This window comes from Pristiophorus japonicus, chromosome 10 (assembly GCF_044704955.1).
Source record: "Pristiophorus japonicus isolate sPriJap1 chromosome 10, sPriJap1.hap1, whole genome shotgun sequence".
Classification (NCBI taxonomy): Eukaryota; Metazoa; Chordata; class Chondrichthyes; family Pristiophoridae; genus Pristiophorus; species Pristiophorus japonicus.
This window is the reverse complement of record NC_091986.1, coordinates 67,444,335-67,466,655: the sequence shown is the minus strand read 5'-3', so window position 1 is coordinate 67,466,655 and position 22,321 is coordinate 67,444,335.

Genomic DNA, 22,321 nt, shown 5'->3' with positions numbered 1-22,321 from the left:
CCATTTGCCAATACCCCCTATAACTATGCATGCGCATGTGTCACTTACTATTATTACCTGATGGGGGCCAGTCCATTTTGGTGAGAACAAGGGTTTCTCTGGATTTATCTTCACCATTACATGACTGCCTACTTGAGGTATTTGGACCTTCTGTTCCTTAGTGTCGTTCTCTGAGTCTTTGATTACTTGTTGATCTCTAGCTTGTGCTTTTAGGTCATGTAACTGCTTACAGAGTTCCATCACAAACCTCCGTATCCTGTTTTTATATGGCCCTACTTCCTCGCTTTCTGTAACCAAGACTTCTGGCAGCCTCATAGCTCTTCCTTTCATCAGTTCAAAGGGCATCAGTCCTGTAGTCCGACTAGGGGTTTCCCTTAATTTCATCAGTACTCTGGGTAACATGTCTACCCACCCCCTTCCTGTCTCCTCGATTGCCTTGGCTAGTGCTGTCTTTAAGGTCCTATTCATTCGTTCCACTAATCCCGATGACTCTGAGTGGTATGGGATATGGAATTTCTGTCTAATCCCTAGTAAAGCACAGGCCTGTTTCATCACCTTCCCTGTACCTTGATCTGAGTCCAGCTGCAGTGGCATTCCCCATCGGGGCATTATTTCCTTCGCTAAGATTCTGGCCACGGTTTCGGCAAAAGCTTCTACCCACTCCGTAAATTGATCTATTGTAACTAAGCAGTATATCTTCCTTTTGTGGCTGGGTAGCGGTCCAGTAAAATCTACCTGTAAGTTTTCCCAGGGTTCCTTTGGTCGGGGTTGATGTCCCATCCTGACCTTTATTTTCGCCCCTGGCTTGTAAGTCACGCACTTTCTACAATGATTTTCTACATCTCTACCCATTCCCTTCCTCCACCAACATCGGGACATCGAATTTATCATGTTGCTTCCACCTGTATAGACATACCCATGGTATATGTGGTATATGCTCAATAGGCTCTCCTGGATGCACTCTGGGACTATCACATTCCCATCTTTCCTTCATATCCCATCTATCCCTTGTTGGGCTCCCCTCTGCTTCCACCCCTCCTTTTCCTGTAGAGTGGCTTCTCCCTGTACCTTAAGCATGTTTACTTCCTCAGGACCGATTGTACATGCTCCAACCTGAGCTTCCCCGGCCAGATTACCTGTCTCAGCCACCCGCTTGGCTGCTTCACCTGCCCATGCATTTCACTATTGGCGCTAATCAGTAATTTTTATGTGTGCTTTGATTTTTATTATTGCATACTCTGGAGGGAGGCTTCCACTATTTTTTTCAACAATATTCTCGTGCCTTATTGGTCCTCCTTCTGAGGTCATATATCCTCGCCTACTCCAGGCTATCATGTAATCATACACTATTCTAAAATCATACCGACTGTTAATAATGTTTACTCTTTTCCCTTCGGCCATCCTCAGAGCCTAGGTGAGAGCCACCAACTCAGCCATTTGGGCCGATAGGCCCCCTTCTAGCCGTCCTTCCCTTATAACCTGTCCACTGCTATCTACCACTGCCCATCCCGTTCATGGTGTCCCGTTGATGTATCGCCGGGACCCATCTACATAGAGTTCCATGTCCGCTTCCTCAAATGGGGTTTCGCTAGCCTGACTACTTCCCTCTTCGTCTCCTGTTGGGGTACACTGATGCTCTTCTCCTTTCGTAATAATCCACCCTGCAGGATTGTTACAGTTATCTTTTATTATTGTTACTGTAACATTGGGGGGGGTAAGAGGATTGCCTCCCACATAGCCCTACGTGCATTGAATACTGTTTTTAGTTTCCCGTATTAAGCAATTCTACTAAGGTATGCTGCATATGTAGGATAACTTGTCCTGACATCACTATTGGTTCGCTAACTCTGATGGCCCACGTAGCACAGTCAAGGTTGCTCTTTACTTGAGTAATAAGCTACTGGCCTATGCCGATCCCCATGTATTTGAGTCACTATTGCGTTATAATGATCTTTATTGTGGTAGGTATAGATGTGGAAGGGCCTATTCTGGTCGGGTAATCTCAGAGCTGGAGCACTTACGAGGGCTTGTTTTAACTTTACGAACGCAGTTTCCTGATCAGGGCCCCAGTCCAATGGGCTTGTAGGTTGATTTCCACCCTTTGACCAGGTCCTGTATAGGTTGGGTCATTTCCGCATATTCGGGGATAAAATTTCAGCAGGAATTAAATAGCCCTAGTACCTGGATGACCCCTTTCACAGTACCTGGTCTCGGCATTGATCTTAATAGCCTCCTTTCTGTCTTCGGACATTTGTCTTTTCCCTTGTGTTATTATGTATCCTAGATAGGTTACTTCACTCTTTCCCACCTGTGCCTTCCTAGAATTTATTTTTAGTCCTGCATTCTATAGATCTCCTAGCACTGTAGTTAAAGCTATATTACATGTTGTTGTACTGTACTGGAGGCAATAAGGATGTCATCCACATACTGCAAAAGGATGCTCCCTTCTCCTACATCTATAGGTTCCAAGATACCCGCCAATACTCAGTGAAATATGCTCGGGCTATTGTGGAATCCCTGCGGTACTCTAGTCCATGTATGCTGTCTCCCTTTTACGGTGAAGGCAAATTTTCCTTGGGATCCTTCATCTAAAGGTATGGCCCAAAACCTGTTCACTATATCGAGCACAGTGAATAGCTTATGCTCTGGATCCAGGCCATTAAAGATAGTGGCCGGACTCACCACTATCGGGTGCTCTCTCGGAGTGCCCTTGTTCAGAGCAGTATAATCGACAGTTAGTTTATAAAGCCTATCGGGTATCTTTACCGGCCACACAGGCGAATTAGTGAAGGCTATTATTTGTTTCACTACCCCTTGTTCCAATCATTCCTGTACTATCCGAAAGACCGCTGTCTCAGCTTCGGGCCTCAGTGGGTACTGTCGGTGAGTTTTGTGTTCTGGTCTGGGAATTTTGATGGGTGGTACCCCTGCTAGCCCACAGTCCTGCTTGTATCGTGACCACAGAGACGGGTATAATTGGCACACGCTACCCCATGTACCCTTTGTTTCCCACTCGGGCCGTATTGGGGCTATCCCGGCCACTTGTTGTTGCTGGGTGTTCAAACTTAATTTGGTTTTGGTATATATCTCATAAGACCATAAAAAAATGGGCCACACGACCTCTCGAGCCTGCTCTGCGATTTAATACAATCCTGGCTGATCTGATCATGGACTCGGGTCCATTTCCCTGCCCGCTCCCCATAACCCTTTATTCCATTATCGCTTCAGAATCTGTCTATCTCTGTCTTAAACTTATTTAATGACCCAGCTTCCACAGCTCTCTGAGGCAGCAAATTCCACAGATTTACAACCCTCTGAGAGAAGAAATTCCTCCTCATCTCAGTTTTAAATGGGCGGCCCCTTATTCTAAGATTATGCCCTCTAGTTCTATCCTATCAGTGGAAACATCCTCTCTGCATCTACCCTGTTAAGCCCCCTCATAATCTTATATGTTTCGATAAAATCACCACTCATTCTTCTGAATTCCAATGAGTAGAGGTCCAACCTACTCAATCTTTCCTCATAAATCAGCCCCCTCATCTCCAGAATCAACCTAGAGAACCTTCTCTGAACTGTCTCCAAAGCAAGTCTATCCTTTTGTAAATATGGAAACCAAAACTATACGCAGTATTCCAGGTATGGTCTCACCAATACCCTGTATAACTGCAGCAAGACTTCCCTGCTTTTATACACCATCCTCTTTACAATAAGGCTAAGATTCCATTGGCCTTCCTGATCACTTGCTGTACCTGCATACTAACCTTTTGTGTTTCATGCACAAGTATCCCCAGGTCCTGTTGTATTGCAGCACTTTGCAATCTTTCTTTATTTAAATGATAACTTGCTCTTTGATTTTTTCTGCAAAAGTGCATGAACTCGCACTTTCAAATTTTTGCCCACTCACTTAGCCTGTCTATGTCCTTTTGCAGATTGTTTGTGTCCTCCTCACACATTGCTTTTCCTCCCACCTTTGTATCGTCAGCAAACTTTGCTATATTACACTCGTTCCTTTCTTACAATCATTAATATAGATTATAAATAGTTGGGGTCCCAGCACTGATCCCTGCGGCACCCCACTAGTTATTGATTGCCTGGTAACAGTCCTTTTGTTAACAATAACCTCCGCTCATGCTGGAGGTGTGGGGGTAGATATACTCCGAAAAGCTGCAGGTTCCAGCAATTTATCTGTAGGAATTGCAACATCAGTGGACACTTGGCCAGAATGTGCAGGGTGGCTGTAGCGAGGCTAATCTATGAGACAGAGGAACCAGGCAAGAGGTCTGCAATTCAGGATGATGCTTGGGGCAAAGCCATGGATGCTGAAGTCCAGCGGGTTCATGTGGCTGACGTCCACAGCTCATATACCAAAACGCCCCCCATGATGATGAAAGTTATATTGAATGGCATCCCGGTGTGCATGGAGATGGACACAGGAGCCAGCCAGTCCCTTATGAGCGCCCAACAATTTGAGAGACGATGGCCACACAGAGCTAGCAGGCCAAAATTGGAACGCATTGACACGCAGCTACGAAAGTACATCAAAGAGATCATCCCAGTGCTAGGCAGTGCAAACTTGGTGGTAACACATAATGGGTCAGAGAACCGGCTGCCACTCTGGATTGTCCTGGGAAATGGCCCCGCACTTTTGGGGAGGAGCTGGCTAGCCGAGATGAACTGGAAATGGGGGGATGTGCACGCCATTTCATCTGTGGAGCGAAGCTCATGCTCACAGGTCCTACAGAAATTCAGGGCACAGTTTCAACCCAGTGTCGGGACTTTCAAGGGCACCAAAGTAGTGATACGCATCACTCCGGACGCCAGACCAGTGTACCACAAAGCCAGAGCAGTGCCGTATGTGATGCGTGAGAAAATTGAAAGTGAATTGGACAGTTTGCTCAGAGAGGGCATAATCTCGGCAGTTGAATTCAGTGACTGGGCAAGTCCCATTGTTCCCGTCCTCAAAGCGGATGACTCAGTCAGGATTTGTGGCGACTACAAGGCCACCATAAACCGAGTGATACTGCAGGACCAATACCCGCTTCCGAGAGCGGAGGACCTTTTTGCCATGCTGGCAGGTGGCAAGCTGTTCACCAAGTTGGACCTCACTTCGGCCTACATGACTCAGGAACTGGCTGAAGAATCCAAGCTTCTGACCACCATCACGACGCACAAGGGGCTATTTATCTACAACAGGTGTCCGTTTGGTATTCGTTCGGCGGCCGCTAACTTTCAGAGGGACATGGAAAGCTTGCTTAAATCCATTCCGCGAACAATTGTATTCCAAGACGACATCCTAATAACTGGTTGAGACACCAAGGAACACCTCCAAAACCTGGGGGAGTTGCTCCGCCGATTGGACCGGGTAGGCTTGCGGTTGAAAAAGCCCAAGTGTGTGTTTTTGGCCCCAGAGGTCGAGTTTTTGGGCAGGAGAGTTGCCGCAGACGGGATCCGGCCAACCGAAGCTAAAACGGAGGCGATCCGCCGGGCGCCCAGGCCCGGTAACACATCGGAGTTGCGATCATTCCTGGGACTTTTTAACTATTTCGGGAACTTTCTGCCAAACTTAAGCACATTGTTGGAGCCGTTACACGTGCTCTTGCGTAAAGGTTGTGAATGGTTTTGGGGGGACGGTCAAGAATGGGCTTTCAATAGAGCACGAAGCCTCCTTTGTTCTAACGAGCTGTTGACCTTGTACGACCCCCGTAAAAAAACTGGTTTTAACGTGTGATGCATCATCCTATGGGGTTGGGTGCGTGTTGCAGTAGAGTAATGATGATCGCCGTCTCCAACCGGTGGCTTATGCCTCCAGGTCGCTCTCCCAGGCAGAGCGTAGATACAGTATGGTCGAAAAGGAAGCACTTGCTTGTGTTTACAGTGTGAAAAAGATGCACCCTGCACCAGTACCTTTTCGGTCGCCGGTTCGAGCTAATAATGGACCACAAGCCGTTAACATCCCTGTTGTCCGACAGCAAGGCTGTCAATGCCAATGCGTCAGCTCGCATACAGCGATGGGCTCTCACGGTGGCTGCGTATGATTACACCATATGGCACCAGCCAGGCATCGACGCGCTCAGCAGGCTACCACTGGCCACCACTGAGGGGATGTCGGAGCAAAGCGCTGAGATGGTCATGGCAGTTGAAGCTTTTGACACCGCAGGCTCCCCTATCACAGCCCGCCAGATTAAAATCTGGACCAACAGAGAGCCCCTCCTGTCCATGATAAAGAAATGTGTTCTGACTGCGGATTGGGTGCCCGCACACGAGACGTGCCCCGAGGATGTCGGATCGTTTCACAGACAGATGGATGAGCTCTCCCTCCAAGCCGACTGCCTGCTATGGGACAGCCAGGTAGTCATGCCCCAGAAAGGAAGGGAAGCATTCATCAGGGAATTCCACAGCGAGCATCCTGGCATTGTGCTAATGAAGGCCATTGCCCTGTCACATGTGGCCGGGAATTGACTCAGACCTGGAACACTGGGTTCGCAGGTACACGACGTGTGCCCAGCTGGGCAAGGCCCCCAGGGAGGCCTCCCTCAGTCCGTGGCCCTGGCCCACCAGGCCATGATCACGCGTTCACGTAGATTACGCGGGCCCGATCATGGGAAAAATGTTCCTGATCGTTGTCTATGCATACTCGAAATAGATCGAGTGCGTCATATTAAACTCGTGCACGACATCCATCACAGTGGAGAGTCTGCGCACGGTTTTCGCGACCCACGGCTTGCTGGACATTCTGATCAGCGGCCATGGCCCGTGCTTCACCAGCCATGAATTCCAGGAGTTTATGTCGGGTAATGGCATCAAACATGTCCGGACAGTGCCGTTCAAGCCGATTTCCAATGGCCAGGCAGAACGTGCGGTCCAAGTCATAAAACAGGGCATGCTCCATATCCAAGGACCCTCCCTTCAGCACTGCCTATCGCGTCTCCTGCTGGCCTACAGGTCCCGCCTGCATTCGCTCACGGGAGTCCCGCCAGCGGAACTACTCATGAAACGCACACTTAAAACGCGGCTGTCCCTCATTCATCCAGCCTTGGCAGACATTGTTGAGGGCAAGCGCCAGTCCCAAACTGAGTGCCATGATCGAAACACAAGGGGGAGGTGTATAGAAATCGATGACCCGGTATTTGTTCTTAACCATGCTTTGGGACCCAAGTGGCTTGAGGGCACCGTAATTGGCAAAGAGGGGAATAGGGTCATAGTGATCAGACTCAACAATGGGTAGACATGCTGCAAACACTTCGACCAAGTAAAGAAAAGGTTCAGCATAGACACGAAGGAACCTGAGGAAGAGCATGAGATGTTCCCGCACCACTGCCAGTGGACGAGCAACAAGGACATTCACCAACATGCACAGTCCCTGCAGCCAGCCGGACAGGCTGGAATCACCTCAGGTGACAGAAATGCATGCCAAGGCTCAGCCACCAGAGCCGCAACTGCGGCGCTCCACGAGAGAGCATCGACCACCTGAAAGGCTTAACCTTTGACACATAAAGACGTGAGGGGGGAGGTGATGTCATGTATGCAACCTTCATACAACTGTAACCTTCATGTAACTGTAACCTTCATACAACCACACTGTACACTGTATATATGTCCTGGAAATGCACACCTTGACCACAGAGGGTGAACTTGTGGGAGACACTCCTCACCTGGGCACTCAGGTATTTAAAGGGAGGTCCCATGCAGGGTCATTGATAGGTTCTTACTATACAGTATAAATGCACTCGAGGCCCATGCTTGAGAGAAGGTCAGTCTGTGACCTGTCCTTTATTCATCAGCACTCCAAGTGATGAAGGTGGGTGGAGCTTCCCCTTTTGTACCTGAAGGCCCAGGTTAGGAGTGTCTCCCACCTAGTGGTCATTGTTCTCACAGTGTACAACTTAGGTCAGATTATACATGAGTTACAATGCTGGTTGAACACATGACGTCACCTCCCTCCCAAAGTCTTATTGGGATCACAGGTTAGTCTCTCTGGTGGTTTACGCTCTTTTGCAGAGCGCCTGAGTTGGGGCTCCGGTTGTTAGGTGCTGGCCTGAGTGTCTGCTGTTTGCGGTGCCTCAGGCCTATCCAGACTGCCCACTGTGATTGGGCTCTCCTCCCTTTGGTTCCAGTGTTCGGTCACCTGTGGTGGAGTGAACTCTACATCGTGTTCTTTCTCTGCTTCTTCTATGGGGTTGCTGAACCTCCTTTTTGTTTGATCCACGTGTTTGCAGCAGATTTGTCCATTGGTAAGTTTAACTACCAGAATCCTATTTCCCTCTTTGGCAATCACAGTGCCTGCGAGCCATTTGGGCCCTGCAGCGTAGTTGAGGACAAAAGCAGGATCATTTACATCAATACATCGCGCCTTCGCATTCCTGTCATGGTAGTCATATTGTGGCTGGCGCCTGCTCTCGACAATTTCTTTCATGGTGAGGTGTATAAGGGATAACCGGGTTTTGAGCGTCCTTTTCATTAGCAGCTCTGCGGGTGGAACCCCTGAGAGCGAGTGTGGTCGGGATCTATAGGCCAACAGGAGGCGTGATAAGCGTCTTTGTATTCTGAGCACCCCTGTTTGATTATCTGCACTGCTCGTTCTGCCTGGCCGTTTGAGGCCAGCTTGAACGGTGCCGTTCTGACATGGTTAATTCCATTGCTTGCCATGAAGTCCTGGAATTCAGTGCTTGTGAAGCACCGGACATTATCGCTGACCAAGACGTCCGTTAGACCGTGGGCGGCGAACATTGCCTGTAGACTTTCTACTGTGGCAGAGGATGTGCTTGAATTTAAAATGTCACACTCGATCCATTTGGAGTAGCGTCCACTACAACCAAAAACATTTTTCCCATGAAAGGACCTGTGTAGTCCACATGGATGCGTGACCAAGGCTTGGTGTGCCATGGCCAAGGGGCTAAGGGGGGCTTCCATGGGCATATTGCCCAGCTGGGCACACATGTTGCACCTGCGAACACAAAGTTCCAGATCTGCGTCTATCCATGGCCACCAAACTTGTGACCTGGCAATTGCCTTCATCATGACAATGCCCGGGTGCTCATTGTGGAGTTCTCTGATGAACACCTCTCTGCCCATCTGGGGCATGACTACGCAGTTTCCCCACAGTAGGCAATCGGCCTGAATTGAGAGTTCATCCCTGCGCCTGTGAAATGGTTTAAATTCCTCAGGGCATGCACTGTACATGGCTGCCCAGTCCCCATTCAGGACACATTTTTTGATGAGACACAATAGCGGGTCTCTATTTGACCAGACTTTAATCTGACGGGCTGTCACGGGTGAGCCTTCGCTTCCAAAAGCTTCAACAGCGATGACCATCTCAGCAGCATGCTCGGTAGCCCCCTCAGTGGTGGCTAGTGGGAGCCTGTTGAGTGCATCGGCACAGTTTTCGGTGCCCGGTCTGTACCGAATTGTATAGTCATAGGCGGCTAACGTGAGTGCCCACCTCTGTATGCGGGCCGAAGCGTTAGCATTTATGGCCTTGTTGTCGGCCAAAAGGGACGTTAGGGGTTTGTGATCTGTCTCCAGCTCAAATTTCCTGCCAAACAGGTACTGTTGCATTTTCTTTACAGCAAATACACATGTGCACGCCTCCTTTTCTACCATCCCGTAGCCCCTTTCTGCCTGGGACAGACTCCTGGAGGCATAAGCTACCGGCTGTAACTGACCCTTGACATTGACATGCTGCAACACACACCCGACACCATAGGACGACGCATCGCACGTTAACACAAGTTTCTTACATGGGTCGTATAGTGTTAAGAGTGTTGGAACATAACAAATTGCATGCTCTATTAAAAGCCCTTTCCTGGCTGTCCCCCCAGACCCATTCGCGACCTTTGCGTAGGAGCACGTGTAGCGGCTCTAGCAGCATGCTCAATTTGGGAAGAAAGTTACCAAAATAGTTCAGGAGCCCCAGGAACGAACGCAGCTCCGTCGTGTTACGGGGTCTGGGTGCTCTCTGGATCGCTTCCGTCTTAGACGCAGTAGGGCTGATCCCGTCTGATGCTACTCTCATCCCCAGGAATTCTACCTCTGGAGCTAGGAAGACGCACTTCGCCTTTTTCAGTCGCAGCCCTCCCCAGTCCAGTCTGCATAGCACCTCCTCGAGGTTGTGGAGGTGTTCTTCAGTATCGTAACCCGTGATGTGGATGTCGTCCTGAAAAACCACCGTCCCTGGAATCGACTTGAGGAGGCTTTCCATATTTCGCTGAAAGATCGCGGCGGTCGAGCGAATCCCGACCGGACATCTGTTGTACTCAAACAACCCCTTGTGTGTCGTGATGGTGGTCAGCTTCTTCGACTCACTCGCCAGCTCCATATAAGCTGAGGTCAGGTCCAATTTTGAAAAAAGTTTGCCACCGGATAGTGTCGCAAAGAGGTCCTCCACTCTCGGTGGCGGGTACTGGTCTTGGAGTGACACCCGATTGATGGTCTTGTAATCACCACATATCCTGACCAACCCATCTGCCTTGAGCACCAGCACAATCGGGCTCGCCCAGTCACTGAATTCGACTGGCGAGATGATGCCTTCACTCAGCAGGCGGTCCAATTCGCCTTCTATCTTTTCCCGCGTCACGTACGGCACTGCTCTGGCCTTGTGGTGTACTGGCCTGGCGTCCGGTTTTATGTGAATCACTACCTTGGCCCCATGAAAGTGCCAATGCCGGGTTGAAATAATGAGTCCAATTTGTCCAGGATCTGCGAGCATGATACTCGCTCCGTAGAGGAAATTGCATTGACATTGCCTCATTTCCAGTTCATGGCAGCAAGCCAACTCCTCCCCAGCAGTGCGGGACCGTCCCCCGGGACAATCCAGAGTGGCAACCTGTTCTCCGAATCTTTGTGTGTCACGCCTACCGTGGCGCTGCCTAGCACTGGAATGAACTCCTTTTTGTATGTCCGTAGCTGTGTGTCAATCGGCGATAATTTTGGTCTCCTGACCTTGGACGCCCACAACTTTTCGAACTGTTTGATACTCATCAGGGACACCACCTCAATAGGTTACTCTTTTACTACCTCTGCGCCGTGCACAGTTAATACTGGTTCGTTAGTATTACCTCTGTCTCACCCGCCGTGCTTCAGCACATACTCATAACCTAAGTCATTCTTATCCCTCAGTTTCCGTCCTTCCATGGTTCGTTATAACTTATTTCTTTATAAAGATTACCTCCTTCCCCGTTCACAATGTTTCAGCCCTAACTTGTAGGTGGTATTTAAAAGGTACTCACCCAATAGCTACCACATCATCCACGTCGGAGAGTCTGTATCCTGAATGTGACTCCATTTGTTGGGTAAAAAGAAGGCTTCTCTTCTTCAAGGTGGATTCCCTGAAATAAGAAATCGATACCTGCCCTTATAACGACCATGGAATCAAACAGACAAAACCTTGGATTCACTTTTCCGATCTTTATTCCAGCACATGCAGGGGAATCATCACAGTCTTAGCCGCCTAAGAAAGGATCTTCCCCAAGTAATAGTTCTACACACAGTTATGCATTTTCCGAGGCGTGCGACCCTTGTGCAAAGACTTCTATGACCACCGGTTGGCCTACAAATTATCAGCGGAGCTACATTGATTCATTAACCCTTATCAGAAGAACTGCTGAGTGGTTTGTTCCACAGCAACTTCATCTTATCTGTTCAGCTCATGAGGTGGTGACCTCAGTCTATTGGAATGTTGTTGTTCTGTAGTTTTAAGCTTGTTCTGCAGTTTTTAAAGATCAGCACACAAGCACGAGCTGCTCCCTTTAACCTGATTTAGTTTCATACCCTTATTTCATTTTTAAATATACTTTTTACCCCCTCACACTTTTGTTTTCCCCAATTTCGAAGAAAGCGCTCCCAAAGAGCATAAATGCCTATCTAGAAAACTAGAAAAAGCTGATCATCAGCTTTAAAACAGTTGACAACTCAAGAGCAACTTTGCTTATAAGCTTTAAACATGTGAAAACAAGCAACTACTTAAGCTGTACATATTTCCTTCACTTGTATTGGAAAAAGATATATTGTAAAGTCCTGTCCATGCAGTACAAACTCACAAGAGGCACATGCTGAAGTCAAGGTCACTCAGGACCTGCACCTTTATTACACAACTCTCAAATACCACACTTGCCTGAGACCTGGGACAGGTATCCAGTGTCTCCTGCAAGTGCACCCCTGGTGGTAAGGTATGCTTGTGGTTACAGGCCATATCTAGTTACAGCATGTACAGCATGGTAAGATACAGTTATGTACAGTAGTGTGAGATACATGACATCACCCTCCCCCAAAGTCTTATTGTCTTTATAGGTTCAATCTCTCAGGTGGTCTACACTCTTGCATGGAGCGTCTTACTTGTTGTTCAGTTGTTTGCCTTGGTGCCTGTTTTTCTTTCGGTGTGATTGCTGGTATCTCGCCTGGGCTGTCTGTTTCGTTCACTATGATTGTTGGTGTCTCGCCTGGGCTGTCTGTTGGGATTACCCTTTCCTCAGGTTGTTCCCTCTGTCTGTCCACCAGGTGTGGTGTGAGTTCCACATTGTCGTCTGCTTCTGGTTCAGCAGTGTTATTGGTAAATCTACTTTTGACTTGGTCTACATGCCTCCGGCAGGTTTGGCCATTGTCCATTTGTACCACCAGTAGCTTGTTTCCTTCCTTGCCTGTTACTGTCCCTGCAAGCCATTTGGGACCCCTGCCATAGTTTAGCACGAAAACTTTGTCCCCTATCTCATTCTACCTCCCCCTCGAATTTCGGTCATAGTACTCAGTTAGCTTGCGGCGCTTTGCCTCAACGATTTCATACATGTCGGGGAGGATTAATGAGAGCCTTTTTTTTTAAGGTCCGTTTCATCAATAGTTGCGCGGGGGAACTCCAGTCAATGAATGCGGACGAGATCTGTATGCCAGCAGCAGTCACGACAGGCAACCCTGCAGCGTGGGACCTTGGATTTTGAGCATGCCTTGTTTAATGATCTGCACTGCTCGCTCCGCCTGACTGGCTTGAACGATGCCGTCCTAACGTGATTTATGCCGTGGTCACTCATAAAATCTTGGAATTCTGCGCTGGTGAAGCACGGACCATTATCACTGACCAATATGTCAGGAATGCCGTGGTGGAGGTGGTGGAGGTGGTGCTCGAGTTTAAAATGGTGCATTCGATCCACTTTGAAAATGCATCTACAACTACGAGGAACATTTTGCCCATGAATGGGCCCACATAGTCTACGTGCACCCGCGATCATGGTTTGGTAGGCCAGGGCCAGGGGCTCGGGGGCCTCCCTGGGGACATTGCTGAGTTGGGCACATATGGTGCACCTTCAGACGCAGAGCTCCAGGTCCGCGTCAATACCAGGCCACCAGACGTGGGATCTAGCTATGGCCTTCATGAGAACGATCCCCGGGTGCTCGCGGTGGAGCTCCCGGACAAATGCCTCTCTGCCTCGCATAACTACTCGGCTGCCCCACATCAGGCAATCTGCTTGTAGTGACAGCTCATGCATGTGCCTATGGAAAGGTTTGATCTCCTTGGGGCAGGCATCGCGAGCCTCTGCCCAGTCACCAGTTAAGACACATCTTTTTACTAGGGATAACGTGGGGTCGCTGGTCGTCCAGGCTCTGATTTGGCGAGCTGTCATGGGTGAACCTGTGGACTCAAAGGCATTGATTGCCATGACTATCTCACAGTCCTGTTTGTCAGACCCTTCCATGGTCGCCAGGGGTAGCCTGTTAAGTGTGTCAGCACATTTGTCTGTGCCTTATGGTGTAATCGTAAGAGGCCAGCATGAGTGCCCACCATTGATTGCGCGCCGAGGCGTTGGTGTTTATTGCCTTGCTCTCGGATAGTAGGGACATGAGGGGCTTGTGGTCGGTTTCTAACATGAACTTGGCCCCGAAAAGGTATTGGTGCATCTTTTTGACACCGTACATGTATGCGAGCGCCGCCTCCTCCACCATTCCGTACCCGCGCTCCGCCCGCGAAAGTGACCTGGAGGCATAAGCTATTGGTTGTAATTTATCCGCACTATTGACATGTTGTAAAACGCACTCGACACCGTACACTGACGCATCACATGTAAGAACTAGCTTTTTACCTGGATCAAAGAAAGCTAAAACACTGTTGGAACACAGAACGTTGCGTGCCTTATTGAAAGCGCGTTCCTGGGCGTCCCCCCAAAACCAATCGCACCCCTTTCTGAGTAGCACATGGAGAGGCTCCAGGAGCATGCTTAAGTTCTGCATAAAGTTCCCAAAGTAGTTGAGTAGCCCGAGAAAGGCGCGTAGTTCTGAGACATTCCGGGGCCTGGGTGCCAGGCGAATTACTTCGGTTTTGGACTCTGTTGGGTGGATTCCATCAGCGGCAATCCTTCTGCCCAAAAATTCAACCTCTGCCGCAAGAAACAGGCACTTGGATTTCTTAACTCTTAGGCCTACCCGATCCAACCGCTTTAGTACTTCCTCCAAATTACGGAAATGGGAGTCGGTGTCCCTGCCAGTGATAAGTATGTCGAGTTGAAATACAACCGTCCCCGGGATGGACTTGAGCAGACTCTCCATGTTGCGCTGGAATATAGCAGCTGCCGACCTGATGCCGAATGGGCATCAATTGTACATGAAAAGGCCTCGATGTGTGTTGATGGTGGTGAGTAGCTTAGACTCGTCGGTCAATTCTTGCATCATATACGCAGATGTGAGATCTAGTTTTGAGAGAGGTTTTCCTCCAGCCAATGTGGCAAATAAGTCCTCCACTCTGGGCAGCGGGTATTGGTCCTGTCGGGAGACTCTGTTTATGGTAGATTTGTAGTCCCCACAGATTCGTACGGATCCATCAGGCTTCATGACTGGGACGATGGGACTTGCCCAGTCACTAAATTCCACAGGTGAGATAATACTTGCCCGCAGAAGCCTGTCCAGTTCATGTTGAATCTTTTCCCTCATCACATAGAGCACAGCTCTAGCCTTGTGATGGACCGGTCTAGCATCCTGTGTGATGTAGATTTTGACTTTAGCCCCTTTGAAGGTGCCCACACCTGGCTGAAAGATGTTCAAATTGACTTAGAACTGTTGAGCAGGAGGTCCATTCCTCTGACGACATGGTGTGAACATCATCCTATTTCCAGTTTAGTTTTGCCAGCCAGCTTCTTCCCAGCAGTGCTGGGAGATCTCCGGGGACAATCCACAGGTGAAGTCGGTTCACTGTCCCTTTGTGTGTGACTGAGAGCATGGCGCTGCCAAGGATTGGGATGATTTCTTTGGTATAGGTCCTTAGTTTGGTGTCGACCCTTGTGAGCTTTGGTCTGTCTCTTTTGTGCGGCCACAGCTGTTCAAATTGTTGAGCGCTCATGAGAGATTGACTCGCTCCCGTATCCAGCTCCATGTTGACAGGTATTCCGTTGAGTAGGACCCTCATCATTATTGGAGGTGTCTTGTTGTAAGAGCAGTGGCCATTGATCGTGTTGACCTGCTGTACCTCGGCGTCCCGGGTACTGTCCCCACCGTCTTCTGGTCCGCTTTCCGACCCTTCCGATTTGTATATCAGCCGAGCTGCTGTTTTTCTGCACATGTGGGCCAGGTGCCCTGTATAGTCGCAGTTTCTGCAAACAACATGCTGAAATCGACACCCCCTTGATGAGTGCCTTCCCCCACATCTCCAGCACAGACCGCTTCTGTTGTTTCCAAAGGATGAGCTGCGTCTGGCTGATCTCTCTTGAGCTTCTCTCAGTTTGTAGTTGATTGCTCGCATTGTGGGTTGATGAGGTGTGAACGGCTGTTCATGTGGCCCTTGATGGCTTCTGGCGCCACTGCCTGCTGCTGAGGGCCTGCTCTCCTGCCTTTGTGTGTGGGGGTAGCAGCTTGTTTCACACTGTGAACCTCTTGTTCTGATGTTTCGCTAGTTGTCGTACCCACCGTGTAGATCAACCTCGTTTCTTCTCCTGCCAAGAATGTCTGTGCAACCAGTGCTGCTGCCTCAAGGGTCAAGTTCTTGGTCTCTATGAGCTTTTGGAATATGCCTGCGTGGCCTATTCCCTCAATAAAAAAGTCTCTCAGTACTTCTCTCCTTAGTTCATCGGAGAACTCACATATGCTAGCCAATCTCTGAAGTTCCGCCAGGAAGTCGGGTATGCTCTGGCCCACACAGCGTCTGCAGTTGTAGAACCTGTGTCTGGTCATATGTAGGCTGCTCACTAGCTTCAGGTGGTCTCTTACCAGTGTGCTCAACTCATCAAACGACTTGCTTGCTGGTTTCACGGGTGCCAGCAGGTCCTTCATTAAGGCGTATGTTTTCCAGCCACAGCTGGTCAAGAGATGGGCTCCTCTCTTGTCTGCTTTATCGTCGCCTAACCAGTCTTTGGTTACAAAGCTTTGCTTGGAGCCTTTCTATAAAGTTCTCCCAAATATCTCCAGCATTGTATTTTTCATCTCAGCCGTTGCTCGCCATTCTGTGGATTCTGTAATCCCGTAACTTGTCGCCATTGTAAAGTCTTGTCCCTGCAGTACAAACTCACACGAGGCACATGCTGAAGTCAAGGTCACTCAGGACCTGCACCTTTATTACACAACTCTCGAATGCCACACTTGCCTGAGACCTGTCCTTATATACCCGTCTGGGACAGGTATCCAGTGTCTCCTGCAAGTGCACCCCTGCTGGTAAGGTAAGCTGGTGGTTACAGATCATCTCTGGTTGCAGTCATGTATAGCATAGTAAGATACAGTTATGTACAGTAGTGTGAGATATATATGAAAGCTCAAAAGGAGAAATTAAAGACACAAGAAGATGGTGCATTTATTCCCTAGAACTAAGAAATTGGCTACGATCAGCTTAGCTGGTAATCTGATACCACCCAGGGAACAAATACATCTCAGAACATTTAATCTTTATAGCATCATGTTTGCATTACAATTTCTTGAGAATCATGTATGCTGAAAACAAGAGTTTTGCAATTGAAAAGCTTAAATTCTGAACACAGCTAACTTTAGGAACAGTGAATTTTTCAAATAGTTTTGTGGTGCACACGTGATGATATAGGTTACATTTCGCACAGGATTTAAGTGGCTGCTTGGGACAAAATAAAGGCAGTGGATTACAAGCATTGCACTATGCAGCATTGCACCTGTTCTTTGCTTCTCTCAGTGGTCACCCCTTCTCGGAGGAGGAACAGGACAAACGAGCTGAGAACACAAGCCAAAAGATGACAGAATTTCTGAGAGGTAGACGGTAATATAAGCCCAAATATTTTGCATGAGTCTAACGAGCAATGCATACAGAGGTTGATGGTCTCTAATGTACATTGTGGGGGTCATGTGTCTCATGTCGCTGCTCTTCTCACCACTGTTTCCTCCACTTTTAATGCAATTTTGTTTTCTGCAAAATAGGGGTTCCTCTTTTTTTGCACCATATTTTTCAAAGAGCACGAAAGGATTAGCATCCATCTGCTGTGTTACAGTGGTGAAGTGTCCCATTTCCTTCTTATGATCCTAAACCTTGAGATCTGTGCATTGATGTGTGTCTCAACTAACCACAGGAAGTAAGATATTATTTGTCAGAAACTGTTTAAATAGTAAGGAAAAACATTTACTGCCTAACTAAAGGACTTTAGCACCAAGAATCATAGAATTTTACAGCATAGAAAGAGACCATTCAGCCTATCATACGTGTGGCAGGCTTCTGAAAGAGCAGTCTGCTTAGTATCATCTCTCTGTCCCTTCTCATACTCTTTAATTACATTTTTTTTGGATCTATTTTAATTTTAAGAACATAAGAAATAGGAGCAGGAATAGGCCATTTGGCCCCTTGAGCCTGCTCTGCCATTTAATAAGATCATGGCTGATCTGATCTTTGGCTCAACTCCACTTCCCTGCCCGTTCCCCATAATCCTTCACTCCTTTATTGTTCAAAAATCTGTCTAATACCACGTTAAATATATGCAATGACCCAGCCTCCACAGCTCTCTGGGGCAGAGAATTCCACAGATTTACGACCCTCAGAGAGAAGAGAATCCTTCTCATCTCAGTTCTAAATGGGTGACCCCTAGTTCTAGATTTCCCCACGAATGGAAACATCCTCTCTGCATCTACCTTGTCAAGCCCCCTCAGAATCTTATGTATTTCAATAAGATCACCTCACATTCTTCTAAACTCCAAGGAGTATAGGCCCAACCTGCTCAGCCTTTCTTCATAAGTCAACCTCTTCATCTCAGGAATCAACCTAGTGAACCTTCTCTGAACTGCCTCTAATGCAAGTATGTCCCTCCTTAAATAAGAGACCAAAACTGTACGCAGTACTGTGGTCTCATCAATACCCTGTACAGTTGTAGCAGTACTTCCCTGCTTTTATACTCCATCCCCCTTGCAATAAAGGCCAACATTCCATTTGCCTTCATGATTACTTGCTGTACCTGCATACTAACTTTTTGTGTTTCATGCACAAGAGCCCCCAGGTCCTTCTGTACTGCAGCATTTTGTAATCTCCATTTAAATAAAAATGTATTTTTTTATTTTTCCTGCCAAAATGGATAACCTCACACTTTCCCACATTATACTCTAACTGCCAAATGTTTGCCCACTCACTTACCCTGTCTTTTAAAAGCTATTATGGATTCAGCTTTCATTGCTGTTTCTAGTAGGACATTCCTGATTTGGATCACAAAGGGAACTCAAGTCTGAGAAATATTCTCTTCAACATGTAATTGTCCAATACAAATTTTAAGAAATTGGTCGTCCCACAATGCTAGTAAAGAAGGGGAGTTCTATTATTTTTACTGCTGGCTTCCTTGAAAGATTGGGGAGATTTCAGTCTGTTTTGGATCGAAGGCAGCTAAAGAAGTTTCTCTGAAAGTAGAAGTTCAGAATGTCATATAATTTAGGCAGTGTACCCAGGAAATTGGCTGAGTGCCATAGACCACAAAGATGTGTACTTTTATGTGACTAAGCACCCGCATCATGAGAAGTACTTGGTTCCATATAAAGGCAAAGAATTGCCATCAACAGGTTTTTTTCCCCCCCATTGGCTTCAAGTATGCCTCGAATCATCACAATTCACCTGTCCTAGTTGCAATTTCCTTAAGATGACAGCACTATTTAAAAATAGATTGTATTCCAAGAAGTTGCAGCCCAATGAACTCTCAATGTTTTTAGATATCTGAATTTGTACATATCTAAGAATTATCTTTGAAAGCTTGGTGCAAACAGTATTGGCAACTTGATTCAATCGGTACTAATCTCACTTCTGAGTATGAAGCTAGCAGATTCAAGTCCCACTCTGAGTCCCAAACACGTAATCTAGGAAGAGATATCGGTGCAATATTAAGAGTATTCTGCATTGTCAAAAATGCCAACATTTGAATTAGATGTCAAACTGAGGCTCAGTTCCAATGCTTTTGACGGATTCCAAAAAGCTTCTTGAAGAAGCACAGGGAATCTCCTGGTGTCCTGGGCAACACGTATCCCTTAACTACACCTACTAAAGCAGATTACCTTGCTGTGTGTGTAATAGCTGCCGCTTTTGCTTACATTACAATAGTGACTACAATTCAAAGTAATTCATTATTATTTGAAGCACTTTTGGACATTTCTGAGAGATATGACAAAGTGCAATATTTATATCCTTACTGTTTGTTTACACTTTTGCAGCCATCTAATAGTTGCCTTTCCTAACTCACTTCAGATAATTGCAGTAGAAAAAAACCATTACTCAAGGATCATCCTGGAGGGCAAAGATAACTCCTTGCTTCGTTTCTCCACTACCAACTGTCTCCTTAAATCCTAATCCCTGTATACTCCACCCTCAACTCCAACATGTGCAAGGAGCTCATGGACTTCTTTGTCACTAAAGTTGAGACCACCCACCACTTCCCCCTTCCCACCAAGCCAAACCTCCCCTGATCCGCCCCCCTGCACTAGCCCTGAGCTCGCATCTCTAGTTTCTCTCTCATCTCATCTCATTCTCTCACCATCCCATTGTGTGCCTGAGACCCACTCCTGCTACCTTGACTTTCTTCCTACTAAACTACTGACCACCAAACTTCTCTTCCTGGCCCTCAAACTAGCTGACATTGTAAATTGTTCCCTCTTTTCAGGTATTAACCCCCTCCCTTTTCATAAGCCACCATTATCACTGCCCTCTTCAAAGAATTCCTCTACAACCAATGTACCCTTGCAAATTGTCACCCCCATCTCCAATTTTCCTTTCCTCTCCAAAGCCCTTAAACATGTCGACATTAAACTTGCCTATTCTGCGACTCCACATTTGGCACTCTTCAATCAGGTTTCCGCCCCTGTCACAGTACCAAAACGGAAGTCACAAATTACGTCCTCTGTGACTGTGGTGCATTTTCCCTTCTCGACTTCTTCAATCTCTTTGTAGCCTTTGACATGGTTAACCATGTCATCCTCATCCATGAGTTGTGCTGCCCTTGTTTGGTTCCATTCTTACCTATCCAATCAAAATAAAGCATATTTTCTCACCGCTGCACCATTACCTCCAAAGTCACTCAAGGATCTACATTTGGCCCTCTTCTCTTTCTCATCTATATGCTTCCCCTTGCCAACATCATCTGCAGACATGGGGTCAGCCTCCACATGTAAGTCAAGATCTACCTCTAAACCTCCTGTCTAGACCCTTCCACTGTCTTTATGCTGTCAGATTGCTTGTCTGACATTCAGTCTTGGATGAGGAACAATTTCCTCTAGTTAAAAACTGGTAAAAACTGAAGTAATTCTTTGTCCCCGTCACAAACTTCGTACCGTTGCCATCAATTCCATGCCTAAACCCAGCCACTGTCACAGACTGAACCAGACTATTTGCAAACTCATTGTCCTGTTCGACCCTGAGCTGAGCTTCCAACTCTTTAACTCTATGTCACAAAAAGCACCTCCTCTGGCCTCCATAACACTGCCCGCCTCCCATCCGACCTCAGCCCATCTGCCGCTGAGACACTCGGCCATGACTTTATCACCTCCAGACACTACTAATCCAATGTTATCCTGGATGACTTCCCACCCTGTAGACTGTAAACTTCAGCTCATCCAAAACTCTGCTGCCTGTATCTTATCCCACACCACCTCTCATTCAACGATCAGCCCTCTCCTTGCTGACCTACATTGACTCCCGGTCGCCAACACTTGAAATTTTAAATTCTCATTCTTGGCCTAGCCCATCCTTATCTCTGTAACCTCTTCCAATGATACAGCTCCTTCCCCCTGCCCCCCACAACTTTCTCTTTCTCTGATTCCAGCCTTCTGAGCATCCTTCCCTCCCTTCGCCCCACCATTAGCAACCAAAACTTCAATTGCCTAGGCCCTGTGCTCTGGAATTCCCCCCCCCCCCCAAAACCTTTCTGATTTTTACCTCCCTCCCCTCCTTTAAGACCCTCCTTACACCCCATCTCTATGACCAAGCGATTTGTGACCTCTCCCAGTATCATCCTCTTTGTCCCGAGGTCAACTTTTTCTTTACAGCTCTGTGAAGCGCCATGGGGAATTTTTCTACATCAAAGGTGCTAAATAAAGTTATTGGTCATCAAATTTGGCCCTTTAGTGGTTAGGGTCAGTTTTGGTGAAAATAGGGCAGGCACCTCATTTCCGGTGGGTCCCACAATGACTACCATTTTGGGCAGGTTGGGGGCGCTGCTGTTGCCTGCGCTCATTACAGAAATGCTCATGTGTGCAACACTGATTTGATGCACAATCTGCCATTTTCTGCTGCTCCATTCAACATCCTCTCTAAATCATAAACAGCTCAACCTGCATTCAGCAGCAGGAAGAATCCCCCACCAGTGCTCCTGAAATGTTCCATAACCGCAAAGGCTACCACACACTTACTGTGCAGTAGGTGTGTGACCACACCCAGCACATCATAATGGGGAATGCCCGGTATCCTGGCAGCAGTCATGATGCCTTCATCCTGCACAACACACAAGGTTAGGCACTTGGGTGTTTTAGCCAATGTTCATGTACAGTTTCTGTTAATGTACTATTAAACATTTAAATCATTATTTTCAACACTTTACGTTCTTGGACAGATTTGTGTGCACCTTTGGAAGTGGCTTAGTGAGTTGCAGTGAATGGTGAGACATAACGGCACCCCTGCAATGATGATGAATGTCAAAGGAACAGCATGGGCATTGCAGGGATGCTTTATGGTGTTGGTGTGGGATGATGCCAACCTGGCACATCATGTGACAGCCAGGGTGCACAGCATCAAGTGAAGTAAATCTGGCCATGGTGAGGCCATCTCTAGCATCCGGACAGCAATGTGGTCAGGTGCTGATGAGCTGTATCCTGTGCAGCATCAGTTAATTGCAGAGAAGGTTGGTGTTGTTGTTGATGCTGCTGGAGTGCCTGCTTGCTACTT